We start from the raw sequence: 24,294 nt of genomic DNA on the forward strand, positions 1-24,294 counted from the left end.
ATTACTAACCTGTTCTATAACTGTTGTTCTTTGACATGTGTTGCACATATCCATTCTGCTCCAAGTGTGTGCATGCCCTGTGCATCAGAATCAGAGCTATTTCCCTTAGTGGTACTCATGGAGACTAGACCAGTTCAGATGTATGTTAGTTTTGATCAAAATAGGTATTAGTCTTATAAGAACATATTTAGTGTTTAGACACTATGAAATGCTTGTAAATTTCTGCATGCATTAATCTCACTTGTAATGCTGATATTCCATGCTATAAGAAAATATGTAGGTTTTGCTTTTTAACTTTGAAAATATTTGCTCTGAACATGTGAACTCAGGCACAAGAATCATCTCCGATCCTTCTTGCACCCATCCAACCTATCAAAATCAGATGGGCCCTCGAGGAACATCACAATACAAAGGATTGGTTAATAGCCATGCTATACCTTGGAAATGCTATATGCAAGGAAGCTCCTCTTGTGGAACTGGAAGCTGAATGAAGGAAATGAAACAAAATTACAGGAAAATTTTCCATTTCTCTTTGCTGTTTGAATGCTTACTGAACTAGATACACCAAACTGAAGCCAGAGATCACCAGGAATTACATCCTGGGTGTGCCCTGAAAGACACTTTGAACTGACAGATCACTACTACTCTGTCACTCTTAGGATTTAGATGATACCTCATATGAGCAAATATATATATTTGCTTGCTCTAACCTGTAAATAACTCATTTCTTTTTTTTAGTTAATAAATCTTTAGATAGTTTATTACAAGACTGGCTATGGGTGTAAGGTGTCTTTGGTGTAAGATCTAAGGTACCAATTGATCAGGGGTAAGTGAGTGGTCTCTTGGGACCAGAAGCAACCTGAATATTGTGTGATTTTTGGTGTAAGTGACCATTTCAATGTGGCTCTTAAATCTTTAAGACTGTGGAACATCTCATCAGTCTTCTGCATGCCCCATCCAATGATATTTGCAGAGGGGTACAAACCAACAACTTGTCCAGCTCTAATAGTGTCTGGAATTCCTGTCTGGCATCCTCTAGCAACTTGTCTGAGAACTTCAGCATATTGTCCAAGAGAAAGAAGCTATATCTGGCCAGTGAGGCTTGTTGATTAGCAATATAAAATTGTAAACCAGATATGGAATACATTTTTCTACCAAAAAGGTCTATTTTCTCTGGATTCTTGTTCTTTGTGGCAGAAGAAGGTCAACCCTGATAAGCATCTTCATTCACTGCTGAGACAGCTAAGGAACCTGGCAAAGAATGGGTATAAAAATGTCCACATCCTTGAGAAGGAATATGGTACCGTTTCTTGGTTCTCCTAGCTGGCGGAGGCAGAGAGGATGACATTTGCCGTAAAGATTGCACAGGAAAGCACTGGAGCTCTGATGATCTCTCTACCCCATAGAACCAAGGGCTGATCAAAACTGTGTGGTAAGTCTGTAGCTCGGGCCTGAGGATCCACCGGTACTGACTGGCTTGTCTCCTGTATCCTCAAGGAATCCAGCATTGAGAAGTGTAGGTCTCATGCTGTAGCACTGTTCTCTGCTGTCAATGGTACAAAGACATTTTCCTGATGCTGTTGCACAGAAGAAGTCAGTATCATAGCAGAGGGTCAGTCTCAATGACCAGTGCCAGAATCAACAACTCCTGATGAGATGACGTTGGTACCGGGAAGCTTTTTCCAGACTACGTCCTTCCCTGTTCCCCAAGCTGGTGGATTATACAAGGGAGCTCAGTTGCCTCATGGAGCTAACTCTCTGCTCTTCTGAGGAATCTGCCCTCTTGTGCTTTCTTCTCAGCACTGGAGAAGCAGACTGGTGCTGAAGATCAGAAACAAGTTCTGGAGGGAAACTCCTTACCAGTTCTGAAGTACTCAGTGCACTCCCTGAGTGGGAAGGTTCAGAAGATGGACAAATTCTGATAGCCTTACTCATGTCGAATAGCACCTTACTTCATTAACATATCCAATGAAATCAGTGGGCTACTCTTGAAGTAAGCTGCTCCTCAATGTGAGTAAGGGTATCAGAATCTAACTTACTGCAAATAAGGAGGGTGGGATTCAGACATACAACATAATTATCAGATGATAATAATTATTATTACTAACAAAAAAGTCCAAAAAGTAAATGTAAAATACAAACTAAGTGGCTAGAATCATTACTGGTAAAAATCAGTTCAATTCCATTGAATTCAATAGAGCTGAGTCCATTAAAGCTAACAATGAATTTAGCCCTAAAAGCACTTATGCATAAATGTAGCATGGTAGTGCTAGCATAGCTGGCATTCACTGGTAAAGAGAAGTGGAATTTGTTCCATCATCATTTAAAGAGAAATTGACTAGTTATTCTACCTCACGCCTCTCTGAAGGCAATTTCTAGAAATTAAAGTAATTTCTTACAAATATTAGGAAATTAATAACAGCAGTAATAACCCTTGGCATTTACACAACACCAAAGTTGCCAACCACTCTACCATAATTAGATAGGTAAGGAATAGCAATTAGAAGAAAGAACATCAGGTCTGGGAAACAAGAATAGAAAACACATAATAACATTGTGGAAAAAAGAATATTTTTACTTCATGGCTGCAAAAGGCCAAACAACTCAGCTGTCTTCAGAACACCTAAAAAATTATCACATATTGACAAACACCCTGACAAATATATTGATCTCTAAGCAGAGTAGGTAACAAAGACTAGGTCATCTCGTCTTTATTTCACATTACAGTGCTCAGAATTCAAGTTGATCCTTCACCTACTGCTACCCCTTTACACATCCTCTGTGTTTCCTATATGTTTGACTGCCTCTTAGCTAAGGTGACCAGATGTCCCAATTTTATAGGGACAGTCCCGATATTTGGGACTTTTTCTTATATAGACACCTATTACCCCCCAACTCCTGTCCCGGTTTTTCACACTTGCTATCTGGTCACACTGCTCTCAACTAATACTTTGTTAAATTGCAAAAAGAAAAGGAGTACTTGTGGCACCTTAGAGACTAACAAATTTATTTGAGCATAAGTTTTCGTGAGCTACAGCTCACTTCATCAGATGCATTCAGTGGAAAATATAGTGGGGAGATTTATATACACAGAGAACACGAAACAATGGGTGTTATCATACACACTGTAAGGAGAGTGATCACTTAAGATAAGCTATTACTAGTAGGACAAGGGGGAGGAAGAAAACCTTTTGTGGTGATAATCAAGGTGGGCCATTTCCAGCAGTTGACAAGAACGTCTGAGGAACAGTGGGGGGGGGGGGAATAACATGGGGAAATAGTTTACTTTGTGTAATGACCCATCCACTCCCAGTCTCTATTCAAGCCCAAGTTAATTGTATCCAGTTTGCAAATTAATACCAATTCAGCAGTCTCTCATTGGAGTCTGTTTTTGAAGTTTTTTTGTTGAAGAATAGCTACTCTTAGGTCTGTAATCGAGTGACCAGAGAGATTAAAGTGTTCTCCGACTTGTTTTTCAATGTTATAATTCTTGACGTCTGATTTGTGTCCATTTATTCTTTTACATAGAGACTGTCCAGTTTGACCAATGTACATGGCAGAGGGGCATTATTGGCACATGATGGCATATATCACATTGGTAGATGCGCAGGTCAACGAGTCTCTGATAGTGTGGCTGATGTGATTAGGCCCTATGATGGTGTCCCCTGAACAGATATGTGAACAGAGTTGGCAACGGGCTTTGTTGCAAGGATAGGTTCCTGGGTTAGTGATTCTGTTGTGTGGTGTGTGGTTGCTGGTGAGTATTTGCTTCAGGTTGGGGGGCTGTCTGTAAGCAAGGACTGGCCTGTCTCCCAAGATGCGTGAGAGTGATGGGTCGTCCTTAAGGATAGGTTGTAGATCCTTGATGATGCGTTGGAGAGATTTTAGTTGGGGGCGGAAGGTGATGGCTAGTGGTGTTCTGTTATTTTCTTTGTTGGGCCTGTCCTGTAGTAGGTGACTTCTGGGTACTCTTCTGGCTCTTTCAATCTGTTTCTTCACTTCAGCAGGTGGGTATTGTAGTTGTAAGAACACTTGATAGAGATCTTGTAGGTGTTTGTCTCATAGATTCATAGATTCATAGATACTAAGGTCAGAGGGGACCATTCCGATCATCTAGTCTGACCTCCTGCACAGTGCAGGCCACAGAATCTCACCCACCCACTCCTATGAAAAACCTCACCCATGTCTGAACTATTGAAGTCCTCAAATCATGGTTTAAAGACTTCAAGGGGCAGAGAAGCCTCCCTCAAGTCAACCATGCCCCATGCTACAGAGGAAGGCGAAAAACCTCCAGGGCCTCTCCAATCTGTCCTGGAGGAAAATTCCTTCCTGACCCCAAATATGGCAATCAGCTAAACCCTGAGCATATGGGCAAGATTCACCAGCCAGATACTACAGAAAATTCTTTCCTGGGTAACTCAGATCCCATCCATCTAATATCCCATCTCAGGGGATTTGGCCTATTTACCCTGAATATTTAAAGATCAATTACTTACCAAAATCCCATTATCCCATCATACCATCTCCTCCATAAACTTATCAAGTAGAATCTTAAAACCAGATAGATCTTTTGCCCCCACTGCTTCCCTTGGAAGGCTATTCCAAAACTTCACTCCTCTGATGGTTAAAAACCTTCGTCTGATTTCAAGTCTAAACTTCCTGGTGGCCAGTTTATACCCATTTGTTCTTGTGTCCAGATTGGTGCTGAGCTGAAATAATTCCTCTCCCTCTCCTGTATTTACCCCTCTGATATATTTATAGAGAGCAATCATATCTCCCCTCAACCTTCTTTTAGTTAGGCTAAACAAGCCAAGCTCCTTAAGTCTCCTTTCATAAGACAAGTTTTCCATTCCTCGGATCATCCTAGTAGCCCTTCTCTGTACCTGCTCCAGCTTGAATTCATCCTTTTTAAACATGGGAGACCAGAACTGCACACAGTATTCTAGGTGAGGTCTCACCAGTGCCTTGTATAACGGTACTAAAACCTCCTTTTCCCTACTGGAAATGCCTCTCCTGATGCATCCCAAAACCGCATTAGCTTTTTTCACAGCCATATCACATTGGCAGCTCATAGTCATCCTATGATCAACCTATACTCCAAGGTCCTTCTCCTCTTCCGTTACTTCTAATTGATGCGTCCCCAATTTATAACTAAAATTCTTGTTATTAATCCCTAAATGCATAACCTTACACTTCTCATTATTAAATTTCATCCTATTACTATTACTCCAGTTTACAAGGTAATCCAGATCCTCCTGTATAATATCCCGATCCTTCTCCGAATTGGCAATACCTCCCAGCTTTGTATCATCTGCAAACTTTATTAGCACACTCCCACTTTTTGTGCCAAGGTCAGTAATAAAAAGATTAAATGAGATTATCCCAAAACCGATCCCTGAGGAACTCCACTGGTAACCTCCCTCCAACCTGACAGTTCGCCTTTCAGTAGGACCCGTTGCATTCTCCCCTTTAACCAATTCCTTATCCACCTTTTGATGTTCATATTGATCCCCATCTTCTCCAATTTAACTAATAATTCCCCAGGTGGCACGGTATCAAATGCCTTACTGAAATCTAGGTAAATTAGATCCACTGCATTTCCTTTATCTAAAAAATATGTTACCTTTTCAAAAAAGGAGATTAGGTTGGTTTGGCATGATTTACCTTTTGTAAAACCATGTTGTATTTTGTCCCATTTACCATTGACTTCAATGTCCTTAACTAATTTCTCCTTCAAATTTTTTTCCAGGACCTTGCATACTACAGATGTCAAACTAACTGGCCTGTAGTTACCTGGATCACTTTTTTTTCCTTTCTTAAAAATAGGAACTATATTAGCAATTCTCCAATCATTCGGTACTACTCCTGAGTTTACAGATTCATTAAAAATTCTTGCTAATGGGTTTGCAATTTCAGGTGCCAATTCCTTTAATATTCTTGGATGAAGATTATCTGGGCCCCCCGATTTAGTCCCATTAAGCTGTTTCAGTTTCGCTTCTACCTCAGATATGGTAATATCTACCTCTATATCCTCATTCCCATTTGTCATGCTACCATTATCCCTAAGACCCTCTTTAGCCTTATTAAAGACTGAGGCAAAGTATTTGTTTAGATATTGGGCCATGCCTAGATTATCTTTAACCTCCACTCCATCCTCAGTGTTAAGCGGCCCCACTTCTTCTTTCTTAGTTTTCTTCTTATTTATATGGCTATAGAACCTTTTACTATTGGTTTTAATTCCCTTTGCAAGGTCCAACTCTACTCGACTTTTAGCCCGTCTCACTTTATCCCTACATGTTCTGACCTCAATTAGGTAGCTTTCCTTGCTGATCCCTCCCATCTTCCACTCCCTGTATGCTTTCTGCTTCTTCTTAATCACCTCTCTAAGATGCTTGCTCATCCAGCTTGGTCTACATCTCCTGCCTATGAATTTTTTCCCCTTTCTTGGGATACAGGCTTCCAATAGTTTCTGCAGCTTTGATTTAAAGTAATCCCAGGCCTCCTCTATCTTTAGATCCATAAATTCTTCAGTCCAATCCACTTCCCTAACTAATTTCCTTAATTTTTGAAAGTCAGCCCTTTTGAAATCAAAAACCTTAGTTGCAGATTTATTTTTGTTAATCCTTCCATTTAGTTTGAACTGAATTAGCTCATGATCACTTGAGCCAAGATTGTCCCCTACAACCATTTCTTCTATGAGGTCCTCGCTACTCACCAAAATTAAATCTAAAATGGCATCCCCTCTACTTGGTTCAGCAACTACTTGATGAAGGAATCCATCAGCTATCACATCTAGGAAAATCTGAGCCCTATTATTATTACTAGCACTGGTCCTCCAGTCTGTATCTGGGAAGTTAAAGTCTCCCATGATCACGCAGTTTCCATTAGTATTTACTTTATTAAAGACATTAAAAAGGGCTCTATCCATATCCAAATTAGATCCTGGAGGTCTATAGCACACCCCAAGCACTATCATAGGAGAGGCTTTACTAGTTTTCTTCCCCAGTGTAATTTTTGCCCACACGGACTCTGTCTTATCCATTGCATCGCTTCTTATTTCTTTACATTCTACCTCATCATTGATATACAATGCTACTCCGCCACCTTTACCTTTATTTCTGTCTTTCCTAAACAGCACATTCCCTTCAATACCTGTAGTCCAGTCATGACTACTATTCCACCATGTTTCTGTTATCCCTATAATATGTGGTTTCACTTCCTGCACCAGTAGCTCTAGTTCCTCCATTTTGTTACCTAGGCTCCTCGCATTGGTGTATAAACATCTTAATTTTTGCTGTTTGGCCTCGCTCACATTTTGTACCCTATTAGGCACAGTCATTCTACAGCCAGTATAACCTATTAGACTAGTATCCACACCGCCCTCGCTCCTTATATACATTCTCCTACCCACAGCTGTATCCTTTCTTACTTCGTCTTCTTCCCTCTCAATGCTAAAATCTGGCGTGGAGATTTCCTGGACATCTCCCATCTATCTCCCCCTAATTCCTAGTTTAAAGCTCTCTTTATCAGTTGTGGCAGCCTCAATCGTAGAAGTCTATTTCTTTCCCTACTCAGATGAAGTCCACCCGAGAGAACTGTCCTCTGTCCGTGAATGCCTCCCAGTGGCCATACATCCCAAAGCCCTCCTTATAGCACCACTGCCTAAGCCATCTGTTGACAGTCATAATCTTGTCAGACCTTTGTTGCCCTTCTCTAGGAACAGGAAAGATCCCGCTAAAGATCACCTGAGCCTCAATTTCCTTAAGCGTCTTCCCCAGCCTAGCATAGTCTCCCTTAATACTTTCCAGCGAGAATCTAGCCGTATCATTTGTTCCCACATGAAGGATAATTAGGGGATTCTTTCCCACTCCCTTTAGGATCCTTTTCAACCTCAGGTCTACATCCCGTATCTTAGCACCCGGAAGACAGCACACCACTCTCTGTCTGAGCGGTTGGAGCAAATGCGGTTGTATCGTAGAGTTTGGCTGTTGGCAATGGATCGTGTGGTGTGAAAGCTGGAGGCATGTAGGTAGGCATAGCAGTCAGTAGGTTTCCGGTATAGGGTAGTGTTTATGTGATCATCGCTTAGTAGCACCGTATTGTCCAGGAAGTGGATCTCTTGTGTGGACTGGTCCAGGCTGAGGTTGATGGTGGGATGGAAATTGTTGAAATCATGGTGGAATTCCTCAAGGGCTTCTTTTCCATGGGTCCAGATGATGAAGATGTCATCAATGAAGCGCAAGTAGAGTAAGGGCATTAGGAGACGAGAGCTGAGGAAGCGTTGTTCTATGTCAGCCATAAAAATGTTGGCATACTGTGGGGCCATGCGGGTACCCATCGCATTGCCGCTGATTTGAAGGTATACATTGTCCCCAAATGTGAAATAGTTATGGGTGAGGACAAAGTCACAAAGTTCAGCCATTACATGGCATTATCGGGGATACTGTTCCTGACGGCTTGTAGTCCATCTTTGTGTGGAATGTTGGTGTAGAGGGCTTCTACATCCATAGTGGCCAGGATGGTGTTTTTAGGAAGATCACCAATGGACTGTAGTTTCCTTAGGAAGTCAGTGGTGTCTCGAAGATAGCTGGGAGTGCTGGTAGCGTAGGGCTGGGGACACCATCATAGGGCCTAATCACATCAGCCAACTGTCAGAAGCTCATTCACCTGTGTATCTACCAATGTGTTATATGCCATCATGTGCCAGCAATGCCCCTCTGCCATGTACATTGGTCAAACTGGACAGTCTCTACATAAAAGAATAAATGGAAACAAATCAGACGTCAAGAATTATAACATTCAAAAACCAGTCGGAGTACACTTCAATCTCTCTGGTCACTTGATTACAGACCTAAAAGTGGCAATTCTTCAACAAGTACTCCTTTTCTTTTTGCGAATACAGACTAACACGGCGGCTACTCTGAAATTTGTTAAATTGCAGCAGCTGGATGCAACTTTGATTTCAGAACATGGTACAGTAGTCAAGTAATATCACATTATAGGCCAGATCCTCAGCTGGTGTAAACTGGCATAGATTTGTAGCATCAATTCCCTGTTGCAATGAAGAAAAAAATAAAAATGAATCTGCAAATGGTCACACTTCATATTAATGTCCCATGTCTAAATAGTTTATAAGGAATTAATACATGATTAATAGATATTATAGGCATGAGTAGGGAGTATTATAGATGTTAAAAGCACTATTTTACAAAAGTAAAATATGTTATTAGCCATGGTTATGAACAATCTATTAATGCATTGGACTCCACAACAATTGATTAATCATTTATTAGAACATCTATTTATCGTTTATTAATTATTTATAAACTGGTTATAAATGGAACCTTCAGACAAAGTGTGACCCTGCAAAGATTATAGAATAAACTTTTTTTCAATGTTTTATTTAAGAAATTCAGCTTTAACATATTTAGCATGTTAGGGTAGTGGAAGTGATGGCCACAAAAGAGTTAATTATCCTTTAGCAGTTGCTAGGTAACATACTCAAAATTCAGTATATTTAAATCCCAGGTTGTAGTCAATCAGCGCAAGCCCATTGATGATCAGTAATGCTCCATCTTATGTCTCATTATTAGAACGTGTTGCCCTCAATATCCAGAGTTAACGCTGAATGGGTGGCTTTCTAGAAGAACCAGAATTGTTTGCAGTTGAATTTAATCATGTTTACAAATCATTTGCTATTTCCCTATCTTGCCTCCAGAGCATGCATAGTAAGGGCCCTATACAACAGCCCTTACTTATGTGAGTAGCCCCACTGGAGTGTCAATGGACTGACTACTCATGGGAATAAGAGCTGCGGGACTGGGCTTTAAGACTACAGCACAAACTAATCCCTGGCTGCCACCTACTGAACCTCTGTACACTATCAGATACCTTATTCCTTCCTATTATTGCCAGCTAGCGTATATCCTAGAGGAAAAACATATTTCAAACATATACTTCAGATTGTATTGTTTTTCATGAAATCATTCACAATCCAATTTAAGGAGAGAGAATTTTTCATTAAAAACATCAGAGTTACCATACAAGATTAACCCAAAGCTCAAAAAGCCAGTGTTTTTTCCAACAGAAGCTGAATGAGGTTATAATATGGTTGTTTCTATTTCCTATTGTGTAGAATAGGTGCCCCATTCTCCATTTCTGCAACTGGGAGAGTTTTCTATGTCAAAAATCCAGACAATACATTTCCTGTCTCCTCTCCCTTGAACTGACATTCACTTCATTACATAGGGGCTGCAGAAGGTCATATGGACCCTTAACATCAGGCTCTGTGCAGAAGAGTGAATGTCACCCTTGATCTTTTGATCTGCTCCAAGCTAACACATTTTAAAACATGCTGTATTTTTTAAAGCAAAAGCCTTGAATTTGAATTGCATGTGCTGCAGAGGCATACAATCAGGTATAGTGCAAATTCAGGTTTTACCAGTCGTGCACTGAATTATCATATGCAGTGGAAAACCCTTCTAGTGACCTAGGATATAGGAAGACTCTGTTTGGAGTGAAGCAAAATGAAACCACCAAATTGTTCTAGTGCTGTAATGAGTGAAGCTCTATGGGGAAAAAAATGACTTTGCTACTGGATGACTTGATTATAATAACTCCTATCCAAATAAGGATGCTAGGAAAGATAGTGAAACATTACTCTAGGTGTCCCATTTATTCAGGGACTTGTAAAAGAAAAGGGTAAATTAGACAGTGACTGTTCATGAAGGTTATTGATCTGAAGAAAGCCTTTATTTCATTTAAGAAAAACTTTCTCAATTCACCATTACTAGGAGATGTTTCTAATCATTTAGCTTAAATGAAACATAGATGGTTTAATTAGAAGGGTTTAATTAGAAGTCCCTGAAAACTATATTAGATTGTTTAAATAGATTTTATCCAAATTCAATATGAAAAAAATAAAAAACTAAGTAAAACAGCTTAATATTAATCTTCAGGGTCTGATTATGAAACAACTGCCAACATCATTCATCACTTCACATTTCTTATGACAAGCCATTAGACCTTACTGCTTTAAGCTCTTTATCTTCATTGTTACTAGATGTTGATTGAAGGGGACACTTTGTCACATTCTAATTAAACCATATTTTCATTCCCACTCTTTGGGCATAAAAACTAAGAAAACAAAATCATTGCTGACCAGTGTAGAAGCCTAATCGATACACTCTGATTCATTCGTCATGCTGTTTTATAATCCAAATGGAATTCACGTTATATATAATAGAGCAAATAAAACATCTAGTATGTTACTGTCAAGGTACAAAGCAGCAAAGCTAATCATTGCTGCTCTTGTTTTGGAAAGGGTTTTTGGTTCTTGTTTTTAGAATATATGAGGTTTATTAAATAGAAATATGAACTACAGTTTTTCCACTATAGATTGTTTTGGTAGCACTTTTTAATTTACTCTGAGTTACTATCAAGATTTGCAGTATGAAATTTAAGGTTCCTTGAATGGTTTTCCATGATGGGTGCACAGCTATTGCCTGAAAACATTTATTTCAAGAATTAAGTTAATTCAAGTGAGTACAACGCTTTGAGATCCTCAGATGTAAGGCATAATAAAAGTGGAAGGAATTATTCTGTTTGGTGCAGATCCTCCCCGCCGTCCCCTATCCTGTAGAAGCCTCTCCAGAGGTCTGACTCCATCAAGGAAGAGGGGTGAAAACACATATTTTTGTTTCCTTCTGGTCCTAGGTAGGTTAAGCAGAAAAGACACTACAGCTACCTACTGTATAAAATAACATAGCCCCCAGCCTCCTCCACCCCCGGTGGAGAGGGGGTTGGTGCACAGGCTGTGTTATCATTTCTGTGGATCCCCTTCCTCTCAAGCATCCTGGGGGCAAATGAAGCCAAAAGTCTCCAGTGGACTACAATGGACTACCAGGGAACAAGGGTGTGGTGTTCAGTCAGGGTGGTCCTCTAGGTTTGTGGATCAGCCCTGAAGCCCATTCTGCAGGGAAAGAGGTGAAGGCAAAGATTTCCCTTCCTGTGAGCATTTCCATGAAAGGGGATAACCCAATCCATTATTAGTGTTCTACTAGATAATACCAATAGTACTTCTGGACCCATATTGTCTCAAACAGTGGCCTATGTCAGATGCTTCAGAGAAAAGCCAAACCCATAATGCATTGTATCATGGGATGATATCGTGCTAACTGCATCTGTTATTCATTGATGCCCCATGGCCTGGGGATTTATTGATTGTCATTGTACTTTTTACCCTCTACGGATGTTATTCTTAATACTAAAAGAGAAAGAGAGAAATTAGATGTGAAAAGGAAATATGATTGGGCTGCAAAAAGTCATAATTTGGGGTTACAGTGTGACTAATTATAACTATAAATATTATTTTATTTATTATTTGTAATTCAGCAGTGCCTCAAAATCCTAATCACAGTTGGTGCCTCAGTGGGTTCAGTGTTGTACAGAGATATAACAATTCAATGGCAAAAAAATACATTTACTGCACATTAAGGTGGCTTGCTGGTACGTCATCCCCCTTGCAGAACACTGAGTTAAGCAAAACTCAAATTTCTGAAAACCAGGAACTGCAATTCAGTTTGCCCATGCATCCTTCAATTTGTTCTCTTTCAGCACCCTGTTAACACAAGTACCTTTACTCCACCAACCTTTACCCCACCACAGTTGATGAAATGTACATTCTCTTCCCCTCCTTTTACAACTCATACACTCTCACCCACAGGATTCCATCTAACACTATTAAAAAACAAAAGGGGTGGGGGGACTTGTCCATGCCACCTTCCCTCTACCTTCTTCAAGCAATGACTCAGTATGCACATCCTTGCACTGGCCGGTGGCACTTTAAGATTGCAGAGGTTTCAGGTACATTCACACACTTTGCCAGCTCCTCAGAAAGAATACCACATGTTTACAGTTCAAGAAACCTTTCCCAGCATTTGACAACTCCCTTATGTTTACAGGATGCCATCTCAGCCTGCACTTTTACTTAATCCTCATTTAATGCACTAGAATTCTTTATTATTCCACCTCATTGCTGACAATATTCTTTCTAATAAAAGCCCTGTGCCCTGCTATGGACATAGCCCACACAATTCTGTTGCATCCTGCAAGTTCCCATGCACCTCCTCTCTTTCCTCACACAAGAGGGTGAAAAACATAGATCTCTTCATATCACGTTCACAGCTCTGTCACATACCTCAGAGTAATCCATAGATCTCACAAACACACCAAGCAGTACAGCTACGCCTGACACAAATCACACTCACTTTATCCTGGAGTGCATGCAGATAACAAATGCTTAGGCAGCTCTCCTATCCCAGTTTGCTATTGCCCTTTGAAATACAATTGTTTTTCTCTGCTAATCATATAATGCACACAATTCTGCATTTCTATGATGCATATGGATCCTTTAGGTACCCCTGCAACTCTTCCCTTTGCTCACACACATTGGAGGATGCAAAACATGATCTTATCACACTATTGCACACCTAAAAGTAACCCACAGTTCTCATACCACAAACACACGTTTCCCAAGCAGGGCTAGCTACTTCCTTCACCATTTAGTGTAGGTACTCCTAACACATAGACTACCCTGGGAGTGTATCCCAGTAATTCCCATTGGCTACTGCCAGCTCCAGAGAAACAGAGAGAAGGTGCACAACAACTTTTTCCCCCCCCTTCAATTCTGTTAAGTTAAATCCTTGGGGTGACAGGGAATGGCCTGTAAAAGGAGGTGAAGAGCTTGTACATTTCAGCAATTGTGATGCCAACAGAGTGTCACCTTTTGGGATGCAATCCAGACCATGGAGGGGTTCTGCCAGTGCCTAGCCTGTAACCCTGGGTGTCTCACATCTGCTGTAGCTCCCAACTTGTGACACTCACAACCGGCCTACCAGCATGCAGGTCACACCCTGAGTGTTTGTGTGTAGCTGCAGCCTTGGTCCAGCAGATCTGACCCCAGCAGCCTGTCAGCAACACTCCAGTCACACTCTGGCTTCCACCAGCTTTGTACAAACTTATAGAGTGACCCCAACACACTCCCAGTTCTCGGTTTTCCAACAAGTTTTACATTGTTCTGCCCTCTCCTAGTCAGTTCTGATATTAAGGTTTGTTGCCCCTGAAAAGAGTCAATATTCAACAGTTACTTTAACTGGAGTTACCAAACATTTCAGTTTACACACAGCACTGGATTGTTTTAAAAATAAAACAAGTTTATTAACAAAATAAGAGAGGATTTTAAGTGAATTCAAGTATACGAGATAAAGTTAGAAATGGTCATGAGCAAATAAAAGTGAATATACACATCTAAAAATATCTAGCAAGATTTGGTTCAAGGCTTGTTGAAGATGGTCTTTCTCACTCACAGTCTTCCAGCAAAATGAAGACTGACCCTTTCTTTGGTCAGAATCTCTTCCAGAGGCTCAAAGGTGTTGGTGCCTTTATCTTCTTAGGTGAAGAGAAAATGTGGTATTCTGCCCTTTTCTTTTTTAGTCCAGTGAAACTTGGAAGTGGGTTCTCCTGAAGTGGTTTCCCCTCCAACTAAAAGCTTATCCAAATCGTAAGGAAGGAGACATGGAGTTTGGTGGTGACGAGGCTCCATGCTCTTTCTTCCCTCGCATGTGTTTGCTAGAATGCAAGTTGTTTTGTTTCCTGCCCTCTCCTCCCCGTGCTGTCCTGAGGACTCTGTTTACTACTTATATGTAAATTAAGGTAAACACACATTTCTTTGTTTAGGTTAGGCCTGCTTAACAAGTTTTGTCTAGGCAGGGCTGTCTGGTTTTGAACATGTGCTAACAGCATCATACCGGGGGAAATCATAACTTTACATATACTGTTGCTACATACATTTTGCCATGATATTATTGACCAGTGAGTTATTCATTTTCAAATAATACCTCACAAGGCATATGTTGTACAAAGATTATTACAATGGTATGTAGGGAGTGAATACTGGGTGCTTTGGGACATACATAGATAACAGGTATGAGAGTCAACAGGGTATATTGGGGCATTGCTGAAAGACAGTAGAGTTAAGGTTGCCTGAACAACCTTAAGTGTGCATTGCCTGGTTTTTGGAAATTTGAGTTTTGATCAGCTCAGCATTCTACGAGAGGATGACATGCCATCAAGCAACCTTAACTCAGAGTTTTCACCATTGAATTTCCTAATTTTTATTAAACAGGAAAAGATATGTTTTTGGTAAGAGTTAGTAGTCATTTAGGAAACTGTACATATGTCCTGCAATTTGCATGCCTGCCCGGCCAGTACACACACACACCAGCTGGGCTCCACCAGCCCTGCTTCAGGACCATGCCCCAGACCCATTCACTGTGTTTCTCCCTCTAATTTGGCCTCCTCTGTGCTACAGTACCCAGTCCCTGCCTCCCCACATCCCAAGCAGAGAATGCATGTCCCTGAAATTCTCACTCCCTGGAATACAAAGGTGTCTATTGCCATTACTTTTGCCTTTCTATAACCCAACACACACACAGTGCCTGGAGTGAAGAACTGCTATGTTACAGTGGAATGGTGTTCCTGGTCATGTTTCAGAATGGTTGGAGGGTAGAATATGTGCAGGGCCAGCAAGAGAATTCACACCAAAATACTGACAGTTTTATGTTTGAGAGAAAGATTGTCTGACCCCGACGAATAGGTGTATCCCATGTCAAGAAATAGAGAAGCGTCAGAGCATAGTAATGTTTCTATGCCCATACAATGCACATTTCCTGATCACCCCCCCCCCAAATTTCCTGATTAATGTTCTTCCAACACTTCTTAATAGCTTTCATATTGTCACTGTAGCAATTATTCAGATGCTCACAAAATCAGAGAAAACTATCACAGGTCTTAGACACAAATCTCTGATGCGATCCAAGTTAGCTCTCATACATTGTATGAGAGTGCACCAGATCATTTCCACTCGAGTGAATCACCAGTGTCCTGTAGATCACAACCTCAAGTAAAGAAAACATGATGCTAATGCAGGCCACCTCTCTCCACCCAAATCAGCCTGCAGTCAGCAATCCCCATGTCATGGTGTACTCCTTGCTCTCCTGCAAACTTCTGCAACTTCATGATCCAGAATTCACCCATTGTCTCAATTTAAACAGTCAGAAGTCAATTGATCCAAGATCATTATTTATTTTGAAAATTCAGACTATAGCTAGAGTTCTTTGTTTTGTTTTGTTTCTCTACTTAGTCAACTTTTTCTATTCTATTTTCTATTCTCATAGGCTGAGATCATCTATATCAAATTTAGGCCGCACAGAATTTGCACATTGAAGTTATAAAACTCTAAAAACAGAAGTCTACAATGGAAAATGTTGACAGATCCTCATTCATAGCCATGCTAGAAAACACAGCTATAATATATGACTAGGATAAAATAACAAAACTACACAAAAAACCCACCACCACCACCAACAAACAACTTGAAGGCAGATGAGGTATTAGAGATTGTGGAGAGAGGACAAGCATTTAAATCAACTAGATATCATAAACCTACTGTACAAGTTAAGTGGGGGTGGGGGTGGGGGCGGGGAACTGACTGAGAATTACAATTACAAGATGGCGAGTTGTAATATATCACCCAAATTACAGTGGCACAGTGAAGTGGGTAATATAAAACAACTTTTCAGCTCAGCATGTGTTCCCATTACAGCATTATCCAGGCACCAGATGGCAAAGTGCTCAGGAGGACATCAATAGGAGAAATGTCACTGGAGATACCCTGGGTGTTCCTGAAAGAAGAACCATGTGGGGAAATTTTATGTTTCTTGCCATCATTTACAGAAGTACCAGTTTACAAGTCTTTCTTTTGCATTCAATAAATCCACAGGCTATGAGAATAGAAAAAGTTGACTAAGTAGAGAAACAAAACAAAACAAAGAACTCTAGCTATAATCTGAATTTTCAAAATAAATAATGATCTTGGATCAATCGACTTCTGACTGTTCAAATTGAGACAATGGGTGAATTCTGAATCATGAAGTTGCAGAAGTTTGCAGGAGAGCAAGGAGTACACCATGACATGGGGATTGCTGACTGCAGGCTGATTTGGGTGGAGAGAGGTGGCTTGCATTAGCATCATGTTTTCTTCACTTGAGGTTGTGATCTACAGGACACTGGTGATTCACTCGAGTGGAAATGATCTAGTGCACTCTCATACAATGTAAATTCATGGACTTTGTTGTTTCACTAGACTTACTGAACTAGTCCCAGTCTAATAAAGCCAATAAGTGGTTCAGCTGAAGTCAGTGGAACTACTCACATACTTAAAATTGCATGTCCTTACTTGATTTTCTGGATCAGGACCTAAATGATCCAAAGAAATTTGTAAGTGGTTGCCACATGAATCATCTGGTGGCATTCAGCTATTACAAAGAGTTATTTTTTGTTAAGCACATAGCAAAACCTGAAGACACATATAAAGACAAATGACCAAATTTTGCACTCAGTGATATCAGTTTAAAACTGGAATAACTCAGTCATCTCATCTGAAATCTAAAGATGACAGTCTGAATATCAAGATTGTTTTATTATTGTTGTTAACTGCTTCACTGCTGATCATTTCAGCAGAAACATCCAGATAACATCAACATTATCCTGATAAATCCCAAAGGGATATGTTTTCTTGCTAATCATGCACCACCCAGCTCAATCTCTGGCAAGACGCTTAAGGTGGTCAGGTGTCATATGCAGTTTATGCCATCACTGGTAATCTTGTTGTACCAGTGAAGCTTTTGACTCCCATGTGACTGCTGGCCATACAGTGGCATTCCTGGTACACATACTTCAGAATTTGTTGGTCACCACTCTAATAATATGCCCGTATCAGGAAAGTCACTGAAACTGAACTAGTGCTGATGGAGGCAGGTGCCATCCAAACAATTTGCTTATTCCTAAATCCTTAACTGCCAACCAGGTGTCAAATACCCTAATATCCTCTATCCAGTTGCCAAACCCTCCAGATTGAACCCTGACAACTACTGCAATATAGTTCTTAACTGGAAATTATAGATGGCAGGCATCCAAAACATGCCGAAAGATCATGCTGGCTGAAATACAAGGCTAAAGCATACAGGCATTCATTTACAACAAGGTGAAACATTTAAAAGAATTATGAATATATATGTCCACCTATCTACTCCTATTTAGGACACTGGATTAAGGATTAGATAAATACTTAAATAGGCTTTGGCCAAGAGAGAGATTGGTGGGAGGGAATGATTCTATAAGGCTGGTGGTTATGGCACTCGACTCTGAGGTGGGAGACCCAGAGTCCAGCCCCCTGCTCCCTGCCTGTAAGAATACAAAAATTCAGAACAATTATCATGCAAATAAACTGCTTGACACTACACATATCTCAAATGAATCCTCTATTCTTTATGTAGAAAAACACCTGGAAACACAATCTTAAATGTAGTCAATGTGTAGTTATCCTAGTTCTACAAAATACTTCTGATTAAATATAGATGGCATTCTTATTAGCACTGATATAACTTACTTCTCAGGGAAAAGGTACATCATTGTTTGCATATTTCTTTTCTTGAATCTTATCATCTCAGCCACAGCATTTACTCGATATCCCTTGAGTTCTATTTGAAGAATGATGGTACACAAACTGGGATTTACTGATCATGAATATTCTATAGAGGATGTGGGGATTCTGTGTTCACTGACTCCATTGTTAGTGGAGGTAGGGTTTGTTTTTGATTTATGGTTAATATATGTATATAAATATTTGGCTCTCCCTTTTACTCTACAGCTAAGATATAACAACATCAACATATTCTTGGAATAATTTATCTTCATTGGGAACCAATTGTTCAGAAGAAACATGAGCAGAGTTTGCATGTGTTGGTGGAAATAACTCCAAAAACTGTATTTGCCCCTATGCCATATTGTTTGCATTCAAATAATTGGTTTAATATTCTTGAGGTTGCAATACACACAGTAGAAACTGCATAACTGGGACAACCCAGGTGGTAGCCTATTGCTCCAGTTAAGCAATATTTCAGAATATCAAACAACACTGCACAGCTTCTGAACTCTGTCAGAGCTTCAGTCATGGGGTTGTTAGAAATACAGTGCTTTGAATCACTGCCTCAAAGCAGAATTTAGAAGCTCTTGTGGAACTTCAAAATTTTGGCCAGGATTTTGGCTCCTAAGTGCCTACATCCCTTTTGAAAATGAGATTTAGGTTCCTAAATCAGTTAGGCATTGCAATGTACAGCACAATAACACCTTTAAAAATCTGGCCCATAGGTTGTAAGCTCTTTGGGACCGGAACAGCATTTTCCCTCTGTGTTTGTACAGTACCTTGCACAGCGGGGTCCTGGCCCATGTCTAATGTTCCTAGGTGCTACACTAATAAAATTAAATAACAATAACTTCAGTATCTTCGATATTCCATTGTACTTCTATACATGCTTTTAATAGGGAAATTTATCAAATTTCATAACAGCGTTTAGTTTTCTAAGGTATCTGTAAAAATTTCAAAGACCACCACTATCTTTGCCTGGTAATCAACCATTTGGCAAAATGCATTACCATCCAATTATCACTACTAGAAAAATAGCTTGATGTTATAATCAATCAACATATGGCTAAAGGAGCCAACTTTACCCTTATGTTTGGGTCAGGTTCCAGGTCATTTTTAGGGAGAGGGATGAACTTCTATTTTCTGAGTCATAATATTTGCTCAAGATATATATATATATAGAGAGAGAGAGAGAGAGAGAGATACACACACACATACATATACACAAAGTCCCTGCAGATCTTTCTGATATGAAATGCACAGATTATGGACTTGTTTGCAGTAAACAAGATGATCAAATCCATAGGTAGAAGTTAGAAGAGAATGGAATTTCACCCTGGGAGGGGAAAAATAGGACTATTTCTGCTCCTTTTTGAAGATGTGCAATGGCAGTTTTCAGGGAGTAGAATACTGACATACATAATATGAATGATGGTATATGAGATATCCACTTGTCACAGTCACAGTAAAATTGCCCCATGGGAATGTCCCAGTCACAGTAAAATTGTCCCCTGGGGATCCCCTGGGTAAGCCCCAGCATTGTATATTGATAATGCATTCATATGCATTGGAAAGGATCTTGGGAAGCGTTGAAGGTGTGAGTGTGGAGCAAAACATTCCTTTACAGGTTGCGAGAGGCCAAAAGGCGAGGAAGGGAAAAAGGAACAGGTTAACTCGACAATTCAGCTAGGTCCAAAGATAAGAAGCTGACTCCAGCCACGCAAGGCCAACGCACCCGAGCAGACTCTCTGATGCCAAGAAAGACGGGGGTCTGGATTCCAATCCCGACCAGCCATGAGAACAGAGCAGTAAACTGAGCAAGACTGCAGGGGATTGCAATAACTAGTGAGAATGCAAAGGTCAGCAAATGGGAACAAACAAGCCGATGTGTTTTGGGGACACCAAGGAAGCCTTGAAAGGTCGGTTTGGACTGGGTACAGAGAGCATGGGGGAGAAACGCCCCCAGAAGAACCCAGGACTTAAAACCCTCCCAAGAGCTGAAGTAAGTTGGAGATCAACAGTGGACCCTGGAGGACCTGTGCACAGGACACCCTTCCCCCTCTTCTTCTTACATTACACTCAGGCTTGGCCAGCCTCAGGTCGTGCATGTGTGAGTACGAAAGTGGGTTAGGGCTGGAGCACTAATGCTTTCTTTCTTCCTCCGAGTGACGTGGGACCATTCCCAGCACTCACTGCTGTTATTTTATTAATAAAGTTTAAAACTTAGGTTTCAGAGTAGCAGCCGTGTTAGTCTGTATTCACAAACAGAAAAGGAGTATTTGTGGCACCTTAGAGACTAACAAATTTTATTAAAAAAAACAGATTTCCACTCTATACGGCTAAATTCAGTGCCTTGCATAATGACAGATTTCAGAGTAGTAGCTGTGTTAGTCTGTATTCGCAAAAAGAAAAGGAGTACTTGTGGCACCTTAGAGACTAACAAATTTTTATTTAAAAAAAAACAGATTTGCCACAAGTACTCCTTTTCTTTAAAACTTAGTCACTTGGTGCGCTCCTTCATCTCCTCCCCTAGCGATCCTGCAGCCTCAGCCTGATCACCTGGTGCCCCAGGCAGATTGGTAACATAAATCTGTCACACACTGATATGTGCCGCCTATATAAAATCAGGGCCTACAGTTTAAAATTGCAATGCAATCACTTTTTCAATAAATTAGTAATTAAAATAGTCTCTATAACATGGATTGACATACTTCAAGTTATGCATGAGTAATACCTGGTATTCCATTTTAGGAATTAATATAAATGTGTAAAAGGCATATTATTTGCAGACTTTCTAAACAGTTTTTATTTCTCAAATTTTAGTATATTTTTAAAAGCAGACCGGATGCATAATGTAGGATAATTTTGTCACAGTCATTTGCAAGAGACAGTAAACCACATCCACTGACAAGCTGTGCATTTAACTGAAATTGTTCATTTCATTTTAAAGGTCACGGATGTATAATTCTGACTTTTGCAAATAGGAATATTTTCAAAATATAAAATCTAACTTTACTGTGCATGTTTAAATATTCATTTAACTGTTTGGTGGACCAGACATCTGAAATCCAAATGACAGTCTCTTTCTTTTTTCTTTACAAGCTACTTCATGAATAAAAAGCATTGCAGATCATTTGAAACAAATTAAAAAAATATTCTGCTGTTATTCAACAAGAACCAATTTATTTGATTCACCTGAAGAAACTCTGATTCCACTTGTGTAACTCTGAAGACCAGCTAAGCACATCTTACTCTATTTTATTGAAATACTTTGATATAAACATGTAAAGAAGAATTATTCTGATAACTGCCAAACAGCAAAATAATACTACTATGTATAAACCACAGAGTACTATATGACACATAAGATGCTCTTATGCAATAGTTTACTCTTTTTTATTTTGACTCATGATTGCTTTAAACCCCTGAATTTTAAACTGTCTATTTATATAGTGATTAAGATAAAATGTCCACTTAAGTTTGAAAAATACAGTTCAAATTAGTTACATATTCGTCCACAAAGACCAACATTAAATCCATATTATGGGTTAGATATTCAAAGTGCCATGCATCTGTAAATAAGCATTTAGTTACAAATGTTGATTTTTCATGTTCCAGAACAAATATTTATGCATGCAGCAAATATTTAAAGAGGTTAAAAATCTAATTGTGCAAAATCACCCTTTCAGAGTAGTATCATGCATAAATGAATGAAGTCACCAGCAAATAATACAAATCAAAAATGTCTAGCAATATACATGGCCCATTCTGACTCTAGATGAACTCCACCACAAAGAAGTAAAGAAATGTTAGATTGGCAACAAATTACTAAAATACATTAGAAAATATCTAATTGTTCTTAGCTGAAGGTTTGATCCAATGCACTTTGAAATCAATGAGAGACATTCCAATGATTTCAACAGAATTTGGATCAGGCCCTGATTAAAAAATGCTTGTAAGGACATGGATGATTTTGATGTTAATTTTTTCCCCTCACCTACAGTCTAGCACCAACAGCCAAATCCTGCAGCCTTTACACACAAATAACTCTCACTGAAACCAACAGCAGTTTTGCAGGCACAAGGATTGATCCCTTAAATGTTTGTTTTAATACTTCTACCTGCTTTTGCGGTTCATGTTGGTGTCCACAAAGGAAAATATCATTTTCTGTTGAATTAGGTTTTGGGGTTTTTTTTTAAATCAATTGAGGATTGATTGACATTGGAGGAGACCTCAATCTTGGTTTTTTGTTTTTTTTTTAAATTGATTACTGACATTTCCTTCTAATATTTTGGTAAGTGGGTAGGTTTTAAGATGGGAAGTTTATACCCAGAGACCCTGCACTATCAGTTCTTCCCTCTTGCTGAGTTTATTCTGTATCCCAACATTATAGTATAGGAACCAGGAAATTTAGCATCTTCCATTTTAGATTCAAATATATTTAAAATAATTTAAAACCTTTAAATAACCATGGTATCTCTAAAGATATTGGGCCAAATTCTGCTTTCATCAGAGTAACTCCCCTGAAGTTTTAGGAACTACATTCAATGGTTTAGGCGAGGCATGGAGATTGCATGGTCAATGAGGAGGTGACATTATCACTCCTCCAGCCCCATGGAGGTTGAATGAAAGAGTTAATATAGCCAGTGGCTGTTTTGTTTTCTCCATGGAGCCATGGCCAAGCATCGTGACGGTGCAACTCCAAAGAAGCTGTGCTGCCAGGGACAGGAAGGACTGGGGTCAGAGAGCCAGTGTGCAGACATGAGGCCTGCATACCACAGATGATACTTGCCGACAATAGATCTCCCTTTAGGATCTGTTAGTTTGGGGGTTAGGCACATTGCTTATTCACATGAGAGCAAAGTTAAGGCCCCCTCCTCTCACCCCAAGAGAATGACAATGTAAGAACTCTGCAAGGGGATCCCTGTATATATTTTCTTCCTTTGATACCACGTGTCTGTGGGTTTGACTGTGAGAGGCCAATATTTGACAATCCAGGCCAATATTATGGCTCAAAGCTTGTTTTCTGCCAGTGGAGCTACACGGTATTTATGTAGGTGTATCAGAGCAGAAACAGGTCCACAATATCATTTATGGTTTTATATTTTTTTCAGATAGGTTGATCTTTAAAGTTAACCCAGCAACCAATCCAACTGTGTCATACTGAAGATTTTCTGATTATTTTAAAAAGATGAATTACCCACTCCCATATATTAGCTCTTGTTTATATCTGGACAATCTGAAAGTGGCATTCCATACTTTCCTTGATTAGAATACTCAGCTGCTGAATACACTTAATGAAGTGAGATACAAACACTGCATAACACAGGCCTGGTTACAAGGAGATTCAGTATTACTCAGTATCTCAAATGATGATTTGAATACCTAGATCACACCTTACTTTCCAAAAGACGGTGTACACTGGAGTGGAAGTGTTGGCCCGTGATTCATAGGCCTCTTGGTTGTCAGCATCAAGTTGGAAAATTTGTCATTTGTAGTAAATGATTTTGAAGGAAAGAAAAAATGCCTCACCTATGTGAAGAAGATGAAGTAAGAAAGGATACAGCCGTGGGTAGGAGAATGTATATAAGGAGCGAGGGCAGTGTGGATATCAGTCTAATAGGTTATACTGGCTGTAGAATGACTGTGCCTAATAGGGTACAAAATGTGAACGAGGCCAAACAGCAAAAATTAAGATGTTTGTACACCAATGTGAGAAGCCTAGGTAACAAAATGGAGGAACTAGAGCT

This window comes from Dermochelys coriacea, chromosome 11, assembly GCF_009764565.3.
Source record: "Dermochelys coriacea isolate rDerCor1 chromosome 11, rDerCor1.pri.v4, whole genome shotgun sequence".
NCBI classification, from domain to species: Eukaryota; Metazoa; Chordata; order Testudines; family Dermochelyidae; genus Dermochelys; species Dermochelys coriacea.